Consider the following 12,113-nt stretch of genomic DNA (forward strand, 5'->3'; position numbering starts at 1 on the left):
TTAAAACCACAAAGAAACAATTCAAAGTATTTCTCATGGTATTTGAATTCTTTTCAGTAGGGCAATAGTTTGAATGACATTAGCTGACAGAGTGTTCTACATCACTTATTTAAAACTTAAATCACTATGAGAGGTTTATACAATGTTCCCATCACATGATAAATAACTGTAAAATGAGTCATCTGCATGTCATGTCGAAAGCTATAAGACCATACGATTAAAGGCCCCTTTTCACTGTTAATTACTACTGTTTGATAATGTCTTAATTTGAATCCTCTTGGGACATTATTGTACAAAATAATGGTAACTGTATGTAGGCAAGAGAATGACACTCAAGAAGAGAGAGACACAGACAGCTGGCTGCTGCTCCCCAAATGTATTTTCCATCTACCTTTAGACAGATATACACACACTCATATTGTGATGTCATAAAATATGCACATCCTTTCCTTTTGCCACAGTCTTCGCAAAGCCTTTCTGTCTGGTCATGCGCAGAGAGCAACCAGGCAGCCAAAGCAGGATTGTATTGACAAGAACAAAATGAATGACCCCCTAGAGACTGTAGGTTTGTATACTAGCTTCCACCACCTTTTCATCCTTTTGTAACCCATTTTGGTTCACATGCAGATTAACTTTGACCAGATCCTTACCCAATATTCCCCCTCCCCTTGTCCCTTCACTTCACTTTAGAAAGTAGACAGGGGAATCTAAATATTTATGAGGTCTTTTTCTCCCCCTCCATGGTTTATGATGTGCTGTTGTTGGATGTTGAGGAATTACGTTAATGAATGCATGCCTGCACACACAGACACAGAAACCAGGCAAAGGGGGAACACACACACAAAGCTCGGTCAGCTCTCATGTGGGCACTTACCAAACAGTTCCCATGGAAAGGCAGCGGGGAGAGGGAGCAGGCTCCACATCCTTTGCCAGAAGAATTGTACAGGGAAATACAAAGGGCTGCCTCTTTGCTTTCCTCAGCCGCAAGTATATAACTTGTTGCAGCTAATTAAAAAGGTGAAATAATGCAGTGTATTCCCCAAAATTATATAATCTTGAAAGCTTATAATTCTGGGGTTTCAATTTTGCATATTTCTTCCAAAAATGTATACATAGTTAACAGGAGTAAAGGCTACAATAGCAAAAACAAAAGTCTTTGAAATGTGAATTGAGGTTGCAACTTTGTCCTTTGACGATATAAGCCAGATATTGCTGCGCAGGGATGACAATTTGAATACCTTTCATATAATGTAATATAGAATGTTTAACTTGGATTAAATCAATATTATAACATTTATTCTTCAATATAAATGTATTTACTTAGTCTTCAAATACAGTAATTACAATAGCTCCCATTCGCTGTTAAATGGTATATACATTTGGGGGGGGGGGGGAGGCTGTTACTCAGGAATATGAAAATTAGACTCCTAGTATACCGAACAAAGATTCTTATAGCCTCCGATAAAAGTTAACAAATGTATTATAGAGTAAGCTTTTCATGACTACAGCCTATTTCATCAGATTAAAAACTGTCTTTAGTTTGGGTTGTCAGAAAAGCAAATCAATTTGAAATATAATTATTTTTCACATGCAGAATATATGTTTAAAGCTAAATCATAGCGATCTTATTGTTTGTTTGGCTTATACTATATGTAAATTGTTTTTGAGGATTTTGCACACAGCTAATCATCATTGGAGACTAGAGCCAGGAATGTAGTGAAACAATTTTCATAGGAAAGCAAACACAAGCATGGGGAATCAGAAGGGCTTAGCCATTGGGCACTATGAAAGAGATTTCTATTTTTATGGATGATGACAACAAAACCTGAATTAAATACATTTTGATTAGAAACTTAATTATGAATCTTCCCCCTAAAAGCAAATAAATTTAAAACATTTTTTCACTTGGTGGAATATTTGCAAAAGCTAAATAATAGCAATCAGGAATTAGAGGCTTATTGTGAAAGTTATGCTACTGTAATTGTTTGAACTGTGATTTCTCTGCAAACCCTTCAGAAATATTCCTTGGGAAAGCCATGATTGCTAAATTTGCTCTTCTCTGATGAAGCATTCATAGACTGCCTGTATGGTGTTAGCATATTGTGTCAAAGTTAGGAGTGAATTTTCACATGCAGCTATAAATACACCAAAGGCGAATCCTGAAGGAGGCAAGGTATAAATGCATGCAAATGCTTTCTTTTACATGTAAAATGTTTAGTACATTCGGGAAGTGTTAATATTATCTCTTTGTTTTCTTTCTTTTTTCCTTCTTTTTGATGCCCAAACTGTATTTCTGAATGCTTTACTGCAATGACAGGAATCTGGAAAAACTTCTTTGGGGAAAAGGCATCATTCTTACCTGGGAAGCCAACACTCCTCTCCTCCCCATTGGTGCATCCTTGCATATTGCTCTTCCCTCCCTTATAAAATAACAATGTGAAAATTCAGTCTGTCGTTAGCCAAAGGTTAAGAGTAAATTAGTGGTAATTCAAACAAATTAAGGAATAAAATAGGAATGTAAGAGGAGTATGAGAAAGAGTCATTAGAACCAGCATGGTGTAGTGATTTGACTATTTCACGGCAAGTCTGGAGACCCTATTACAGGGGGGTGGGGTTTCTAGGAAGATTTGTTTAAATGTGTTTGCCTTTGTCTTCTTCTGAGGCTGGATCTACACTGCCATATATCCCAGGATCTGATCCCAGATTATCTGTTTATCTCAGATTATCTGGCACTGTAGACTTGTATAATCCAGTTCAAAGCAGAATAATGCCAGTCTAGAAAACAACTCAGGTGCAGATAATACCAAGTAGGAAGTATTCATTTTTCCTTACTCCAGTAGTAGAAGTGCTAATTAGTATAGAATCATAGACCATGGGCCATTCAGTCCAACCCCCTGCCAAGAAGAAGGAAAATCACATTCAAAGCACTCCCCCATACCTAGTAGTAGTCATATAGTCATTTCCTACCTCAATTGGTTATGCAAGCTTCTTTTTTGTCATGCACTTGTCATGGCTTACTTTTCCTATTACTGTTCAAAACTCCATGGCCAAAATGATTCACTTTTGCATCTTTCTTCCAATATTAACACTCATCTCTATCCAGTGCAAACATGTTCATCCTTATCTGCTTGTGCTTCTTTTGTACATCTTTTCAGGTAGATAAGAACTGGCCTGTTGTTCCCATTTTAATCCAACAGCTATTTGAACTTGGTGGCGGTGCCAATGTATTAATTATCTGTGGAAAAAGTATTTCTTATTCTGACAGTAAATTAAACAAGATTTTTCTTTTGTAGATATGCCCACAAACAGAAAAACAAATATAAACCTTAACTAAACCAAAGCTAAATATGAAACAATCTGACCACAGAATTATACAGATGGGTGGACATACTTTATTAAAATGCTGGAAATGAAATACAGATTGCTTTAATATATTGCTGAAAGTTAATCCTTGCAATCTTTAATCATCTCTGTCTTCTCTGCTACTATCCCGTTCATTTTCAAGCCCTCACAAAGCTAAAGTGGAACAAGAATTTTACTGTTGGCTTTCTCCACCGAGCAGCAGAACATGAAAATTTAAAGCACGCTCTCTGTGTTACCATTTAAAAACTTGTTAAGCAGTGGCAGAATGTTTACTTGCTCATGAAATTCAGTAGGATTTTTTTTCCCTATCTAACCCCTTCTGTTTATATTTATGTCTGCTGGGGTTTTGAAAACTGTTATCCTAATAGATGTGTTCCAGTTTTTATTGAGGTTTGTTTTCACATTGTCCAATTTCATATGTAATTGAATTCAGTAAAGTGATCTGCATTTCATTTGTTTCAAAGGCTATCATTTATGTCAGCCTCAATATTGGCATTGCCATTTTCATTTACTTGGCTAAGGACTTTGTTGAATGAAAATTCTCTTCAGGCTACATGCAATGCAAAATTAACTCACGGTGAAGATTGCTGCACTCCAGGGGCATGCAAAAGAATGCAGGTGCCTATCAAGTCTAAATGAGATGCAAGAGGAGTTTAGGGTGTATAATGGGGTGAGTGCCTGTTAGGGTTTAGCTTCTCACAATGTCAGACCCTCCCTGCAAGACCTGAAGAGGTCACAGCTCCTACAAAATAAAAATGGAGTTTTGGCCTCCAAATGCCACCCAGAGGATGAGGGCAATTTCATAATGTTCTCTCCAAAGTATGTTTATGTCAAAGAGAAGTCATTTTCTTTTTTGCAATATGAAATGCCTATGATATTACCTTGCCTGTCCCCTCTCCTCATCCCCACATGCCTTCCAAAAATTTCACAGATGAAAACTGTGACACAGAGTGGTCAAGATAGAAGAAGTTATTTATGAGGAAGAATATACCAGCAAGGAGAGCCTGCAACTGTCTGCTTTTCCCCAACTCCATTAGGAAGGACAAGATGGTACTCTCTTCTTTCCTCCTCCGTTGGGTAAATTAAATGTAAACTACAATTAACAACAATTGAAGAAAGATGATAATAAAGGGATGAAACAGAACTGAATATATTAAAAGCAGCTTGGAAAAAGTTGAAGAACAGAGAATCCATTGGGACCAGCCTTGCCAAATTGGTGGTCGGAGGGTGTGCACCCTTTAAGGGACAAAAAAGTTGAAGGGCTCCTGGGCCACAAAATCTACACTTTCTTTTGACAGTAGACCCAAGGGCTCATTTACATTACAAAAAATGAGTGTTGTCATTCCACTTTAAGTGCCAGGGTTCCATTCTATGGATCCTTAAGCTCTCTGATTGAGAATCCTAAATGACTTTCCCTAAACCAGGGCTCCATAAACTTTTCCAGTTAAGACCCCTTTGGCCCAACAAATGTTGATGTGACCTTGTATATATAAAATAGATATAACAATAAAAAATTTACTCATAACAATTCTGGATTCGCTTGGCTTGTTAAACAGTCCTATTTGCAAAATCCTCTGTAAACACTGCACATTGTGTAAAGGTCTAAAACAATCACTAGGTTACATTCAGAAAACTTTTATCTTTGCCAAATTTTAAGACCCTCTTTTGGGGGTCACAACTCACAGTTTAAGAAGCAGTGCCCTAAAATGCAAAGCCAAGGATTACATAGGATGAAACCATGGCAGTTTAATGTGGAGTCGCAGTGCTATAATTATGTAGTGTGAATAGACTCCATGTTTGAGACCATTAAAGATGCCTGGTAGAATCAAAAGAATATGCATGGAGTTTCCTTACATGAAAGCTGCATGCTAAAAGAGAAAGGCTTTGCCATTTCTCCTATCATTCTCTTTTTTGATTTTTCTTTTTAAAAAATGATATATTTCAGAAAGCAAAACCAGAGGATGAGAGAAGAGGACTGACCGTGTCATGCAGTCAGGTGAAGTGACCTACTTCTGCATTACCAAGCAAAAATAAAGGAAGAAACAAAGCAGGACTTTTAAAATGTTGGTCCTAATAAGTGAGGCAGCACGGCCAGCACTGTGAAAGAGCGGGATAAAGCAACAAACTTTACAAAGGCACCCTTTTATGTTCAAAGAACCAGAAATGTCTTGCTTTGGGAAATGGTGATTGAGTATCTCTTACTGCAAATACTTGTAACTGGAAGGATTTTGTATTGTGGAATTTCTCAGATTTTGGAATATCTTTATTTGCATATAACTACACACAATGAGATTTCTTGGAGATGGAATAAAAGTGTAAACATAAAATTAATTATTTTTCAAATATACTTTATACACATAAACTGAAGGTTCAATATGTTTATTTATTTCATGTCAAAAGCATTACATAATAAAAAAGTTAGAAACTGATAAAATAAAGGGATTACAAGCTGCTAAATAGATTTAGACCAAAAACAGGCAACAGCGACTTCATTCTCTGTAGCTTTAAACCAGTGGTTCCCAGCCTTTTTTTTAAATCAGGGCTCACTTTAACCAGGGACCACTTTGACCAGGGACCATTCTCCAACATTAGTACCAAAAGGATTACAAATCAGTTTTTGGTCAACTTTAGATTCAGTTTGGTTATTTCGGGTGCCAATTCAAAAAATTGCATTCAGCTCTAGTTTCTGATACAGAACATATGCCATTCAGTAGTTGCCATCTGCTTACCCACAGAAAACCATATTTAATAATCTGGAGCTTATGTGGTCTATCCAATGCAATGGTCAGCCCAGCAGAAAGGAGTGGAAATAAAATTAATAAAATAAAATAAATAAAGAGGAAGGAGGTTCACGGACCGGATTTTTGTTCTTGCAGCCCACTGCTGGGCCATGGCCCACAGGTTGAAAACCACTGCTTTAAACTGTTCTTCCTCTGTGCATGAGTCTGGGCAATGTGGGCAAGCATACAGATGCTGAGTTGTTTGTTCTCCTCCACAGTTGCACAAGGTGGACGATTCTTCTAAGTAGTGTCATTTTGCCAGGTTGTCTTTTGGTCTGCCCATTCCACTTCTGAGTCTGTTCAGGGACTTCCAAGTTGCCCATTCTTGGTTTGCCCCTGGAGGAAGACCTTCGTGGGGGGCATCCAGTTGGAATGGCCTGATATTGCTGCCCGACAGGGATATTCTTGCTGTTGCTGGAGGAACATTTTGAGGAGTGGTGGTTCTCATAAAACTTTTCCTTGATTTAAGTCTACTGGGAGGAGGCTGGTAGCCATGCAGTGGGTGGCTTTCACAATGTTCAACCTTATTTCTCTCACAATTGGCAGCAATTTCCTGTCACACATGGGGGGGGGGGCAATGCCAGTTAGCTTATAGAGTCAATCAACAGGTGTAGGTTTAAGACATCCTGTGATTATTCTACATCTCATTCAATGCTATATTCACCAGCTTCACATGGGCAGACCTATGCCAAATGGAATAGAAAGGTTACAACTACATATGTTTGGTTAATGGAAATTAACCAAAGACGTTGGGATATCAAAATATTTCAGCCCAGGATTAGTTGAAAGTTTCACTGAACTTATTACTGGGAGCACTATTTCAGATATTAATGGGGAGTGGGGGAATCTTCATACTACGAAAAATGCATTTTGTTTTAAGAGCATGTATTGTTAATTTCTGGACCTTATAATAGTTAAAGATATATGCTGCTGAGCAAATGAACTGAAATACAGGTAAAGATGCAATGGCCCTTCTGATTAGTTTATTTAGTTAATTTATTTCAAATCCTGGAAAAGTTACTTTTCCACCCCGATATGTAATCCAAAAAAGTAGCATTCTCAAGCTTTGATTTATGTGTTAGAAATCCAGCCATTTGCACACATTTCAAGGTATTTTATAACACCATCTAGCAATTGAGTAAAAACAAACAATCATAAAAGATAAGAGAGTACAAACAGCTCACAGATGGAATAAAGCCAAACAAAAAAGATATGCTTCCAATAAATACCTGAACACACCCATGTTGAAGTGTGGCATGCCTCTGAGGGCAGGTACCAGGATAGATAAGGATGCGCATACAGGAGTGATTTGGATATGGTAGTGGTCTGGACTTTCAAACCTCAAATTGTCCTGAGATTGTAAAATAACATAAAAAGCTTAAACCTAGCCCCAAAGGCAGCTGGTAACCAATGATTTAGTAGAAGTGTTAATATGCACACAGTTAGTAATGCAGTAGCAATTTCAAAGCAACACAATAGCCATTTGTACATTTATGTACTTGGCTTAAAATACTAATGTCAAACTCAAAACCCATGGGCCAAATCTGGCCCTCCATGTCATTTCATGTGGCCCTCCAAATGCTGGACTACAACTTCTGTATTCCTCATCTTTAGATATCATGATCACAGCCGATGTTCCCATTATCCCCAGTTTACATGGCAGTAATCAAAAGTGATGGGAGTTGTAATGTAATAACATCTGGGGGCTCAAATATGGTAAGAACTAAAGAGCACTGACCATTATGTAAAAAAATTATAATTGGCCTTCTGTATCCATGGATTCTCTGTCCATGGATTCAATAGCCTTTTGAAAGTAACCATGAGGTTGATGTGGCTTTCGATGAAAATGAGTTTCATACCCCTGGCCTTAGGGGGTTAAGTAATTAACAATTATTTCTAAAAGTATACAAGTGAGGTTAATTCAAACTCAACTTCTAGTTTTAGCGGAAGCCTTCATTTGACAATTCACATCAGATAGTGGCACAAATTGTGTGACAAGCAAAAAAGCAATATGGCAGATCCTCCACATAAATATTGGCTGAGGGACACATGTAAACGTGCCTGACTCAAGAACATACTGCCACCATTTTGTCTGGACAAATATTTGTCTCAGTGGAGAATCATCTTAAATGGATGGAAATTATGTGAGCTAAATTCAGTCCAAGATAACGCTACCAGACCCTCATTAAAACCCTTCAGACATGGTTAAAGTTGAAGAGCAGAAAACATTTGCTTTGCTTTAATGTAAAATATGCAGAGCAAACCCATCCTTAATTAGACACACATGTCTTTCAAGCTATCAGTAAATGTTTCCCTTTTTGATAAGTCTGGTTTAATAAAATGTAATAACAGAAGAGTGAACATGCTTGAGACATAATTTAATAGAGATTAAATTAATAGACACAAATATGCAAACCTGAACACAAGCTATCAGTCCATTTATTTCAATAGCATGACTAAATTTTAGGTTACTGGCATTTGGACACACAGGGGTAGGAGGAAGCTTTGGGATTGTATCATAACTCAGTTAGAAATACTATATGGTACTTTTTATCTGTTTTATCATCCACTCTCTCGTTCTATACCTGCATAGCAGGCTCAAAATGACAGATGAAGAACAAGCACTCAAAGTGACATATCAAGCCTGGATGATTTGACTGTAAGTTGGCAGCAATAGAAACGGAACCAAGAAACATGTCCCCATAAAAATTGTAGCTATAGTTTCTCAGCCCTTTTGGTCCCATATTTAAGTTCACCCAACATATGTTTATTTGTGATTAATTTGGGACACTATCACACTATTGTTACTTGCTATATTGATATTGCTGTGGGAGGTGACTCTCTAACTTTTGCTGTTGGCCTTTTATAACTTTCCAGAGGCATACTGATCTCTAGAACAATAGCCTGGCCTTTATGGAACAATTAAAATTGAAGGTTAGTACCTTAGTAAATGACCCTTTTATGGACAGCTCAGCTAGCCTAGAAGGTGAGGAAACCTTAGCTCTCTTCACCCTGTCTTCAGAAAAGGTGAAATCGTTGTATTCATAATCTATACAAAATTACTTTGGGTGCATCCACACTGTAGAATTAATGGAGTTTGATACCACCTGAACTGCCACAGCGTATTGCAATGCAGTAAAGAAAGGTGTAGTTTTACAAGGCCTTAGCCCTCTCTGTCAACGAGGGCTGGTGTCTCACCAAACTACAATTCATTTGTTTCCATAGCATTGAACCATGGCAATGAAAGTGAAGACAAGCTCTATTAATTGTACAGTGTGGATGCACCCTAAATTTAAGTAAAATGAAATAAGTGAATTTTCCTGTGTTTTCACTAACTCAGTATACGTTTTGGGTTCATAATCTAAAACTTTTCTATTCATTTCACCCTACATCTAAAGTTTCAAAATACAGGGGGAAAATTCTGACCTCAAATACATCCATCAGAAAAAGCTAAAAAAAAATCCTACATAACCTGACGTTGCCATGAGAGAAACTTCCAGTTTTACAGAAGTCTTGAAGAAAAAAGCAAGATAAAGATGAAAAGTGATTTTAAGAAAAGGTTATGCAGAAAAATAAGGTCTCATAATATTTCTGGAACAACTGTACTTTTGGTACTCTCCAAAGGCAAAGAATCTTACATTTGCAGAGTTGCTATAGGAAAGATGAACCCGCCATCAGGGACATTATAAAACCTCAGGAGGCAAGAGCCAAACCTGTTGAAGCATTTTTGCTTTCTCTCTACAATACTCTGAACTTCACTGGCAGCCAGTGTAACTCAAAACAAGAGCAGGGATGTTCTTTTTGTACATCTATCTTACCCTGCAAGTCTGAAACCATACATTTCACATGCTGTTCTTATGCTATTAAATTGGCTAGCATGTCATAGGGCATTGCTGCAGGGTTATCTTTTGAAGAACTTTCCAAAATGTATTATAAAGTAGTGTAAATTCACAAAATGCTAAAATACAATGGAGACATGTACCCAATTGGCTTCTTTTAAGCAATTCAATAGACCTAAGCACCAGGTGTTATGCCAATGAATGTGTGGATGGTCACAGACTCTCAGGGTTGGAAGGGATCACCAGGGACAACTAGTCCAACTCCCTACCATTCAGAAATACACAACTAAAGAAATTCCAAAAGATGACTATCCAACCTCTGTTTAAAGACCTTCTGGCCCCATCAACACTGCCACATGATGCAGTTTGAACTACATTATATGGTCAGTGTAGACTCATATAATTCAAACTGAACTGCATTCAACTGCATTATATGAGCCTACTCAGCCAAATCTAGTTCAAGACAGTAAATCTGTATTCTTAAAATGCATTATATGGCTATTTAGATGGGGCCAACGATCCATGAGGTCACAAAGAGTCGGAAACGACTATGCGACTGAGAGAGAGAACGATCCATTGAGGCAATTTCATTGTTGAACACCTCTGACAGTAAATAAGCACCTCTGACAGTAAATAAATGTTTAGATGGAATGAATGGTTGCTTTCCTTGAATTGTCTTTCTTCAAGTGGTCATCTGTGAAATTTGCACCTGTGGTAGTTTCCTGCATCTGCACAGCTGAGTCGGAATTCTTCTGGAAAGGTCTTGAAGTTATAGGGCTAGAGTCCTGCCCACACTCCCCAGAAGATATAGCTAGAGAGTTGGGGCTGTGGTCTCAGTTCCTTTCGTCCACAAAAGCAGCAGCTTTGGAATCATTACTCTGGCCTATTATTCAGTCTATTGAACTATGGACCGCCTAACAACTACTCTTTTGCTTACTCCTAATATAATTGTCTGTGTGGTATTTGACTCGGACTGATTCACAACACCTTGGCTACAACTGGGTGTACCTACTACAGTCAAGTCAGTATGTTGATAACTTTGTGTAAGAAGTCCTCATCTTGCTGGGGAAAGTTGCCCGACGGAGATGGGCACTCCATGTGTTTGTTGTGCCTGGGGGAGGGCCATGTAGCAACCTCCTGCTCCATGGAGAAAAATATTTTTTCTTGTGTTATGATTTTTAGTTTCTAGAGTAGCAAAAAACAAACTTCCTTCATCTTCAGTTGTGACCCAACATATATTTAAAGACAACTGTGATGTTACCTCTCAGTTTTCTCTTCCCCAATTAAACATACCGAAATCATTCCTCACAAGGCTTAGTTTCCAGGCCTTTATTCTACTTGATTGCCCTTCTCTGGACATGCTGCAGCTTATCAACATCCATCTTGATGCCCAAAACTGGACACAGTATTCCAGATGAGGTTTGACGAAAGGTACTTCTCTTGACCTGGACACTTTACTTCTGTTGATACAGCCCCAAATCACTATTTGATGTTGTTGTTTTGGGAGTATTTATCTAATGCCAAATTCATATTTAGCTTGCTGTCTAGATCTTTTTCACCTGCTTTTAAGCCAGATGTTATGCAAATTATATTGGTGCATTTCATTTTTCTTGCTTAAGAGTTTACATTAATTTCTATTTAAAATCACATTTTTAGTTTTGCCACAGATCTCCAATCTATAAAGAACTTTTAAAATCGTAATACTGTCTTGTGGCTCTTCCACACAGGCCCAAAACCTGTGATAGGTTTCAGATTAACCTGAGGTGTCCAAACGATGCCTCAGGTTAATCTGAATTAATCAAGAGTAAACTGGGATTTCCTGATGTAGTCTGGATTTAAAAAACACCTGAAAAGAACTGGACCTTACTGCATGGTCCAGATCTTGTCAGTGTTGGGCCTGTAGGGACTGACTCTCAGGACCACCTTCTACGATCCCGGGAGCCAATCCCCATTCCCATCTCAGTTCTTCAAGCTCTAAGAGCCTGAAGGAGCATGATGGAACCCCTACCCTCCCTTCCCAGCCCCATTTCTCATGGAAAATCTCCTGTCTCCTTTCCAAAGCTCCCAACACATCATTTTGATACATCAGATGCTTTCATTGAGGGGCCTGAGGATGCAGCCAGGCCCCTCC

At 38.1% G+C, this 12,113-nt stretch overlaps 1 long non-coding RNA gene across 1 annotated transcript; it reads left to right on the top strand.

The window, feature by feature from the left end:
• Positions 1–598: 598 nt before the first annotated feature.
• Positions 599–5,725, top strand: LOC103281492 (uncharacterized). The gene is made up of 3 exons (XR_507700.3): positions 599–1,017; positions 4,295–4,440; positions 5,309–5,725. It is a non-coding gene; the product is annotated as an uncharacterized LOC103281492 (long non-coding RNA).
• Positions 5,726–12,113: the final 6,388 nt, after the last annotated feature.

The sequence above is a fragment of the Anolis carolinensis genome, chromosome 1 (assembly GCF_035594765.1).
Source record: "Anolis carolinensis isolate JA03-04 chromosome 1, rAnoCar3.1.pri, whole genome shotgun sequence".
In the NCBI taxonomy this organism is placed as follows: Eukaryota; Metazoa; Chordata; class Lepidosauria; order Squamata; family Dactyloidae; genus Anolis; species Anolis carolinensis.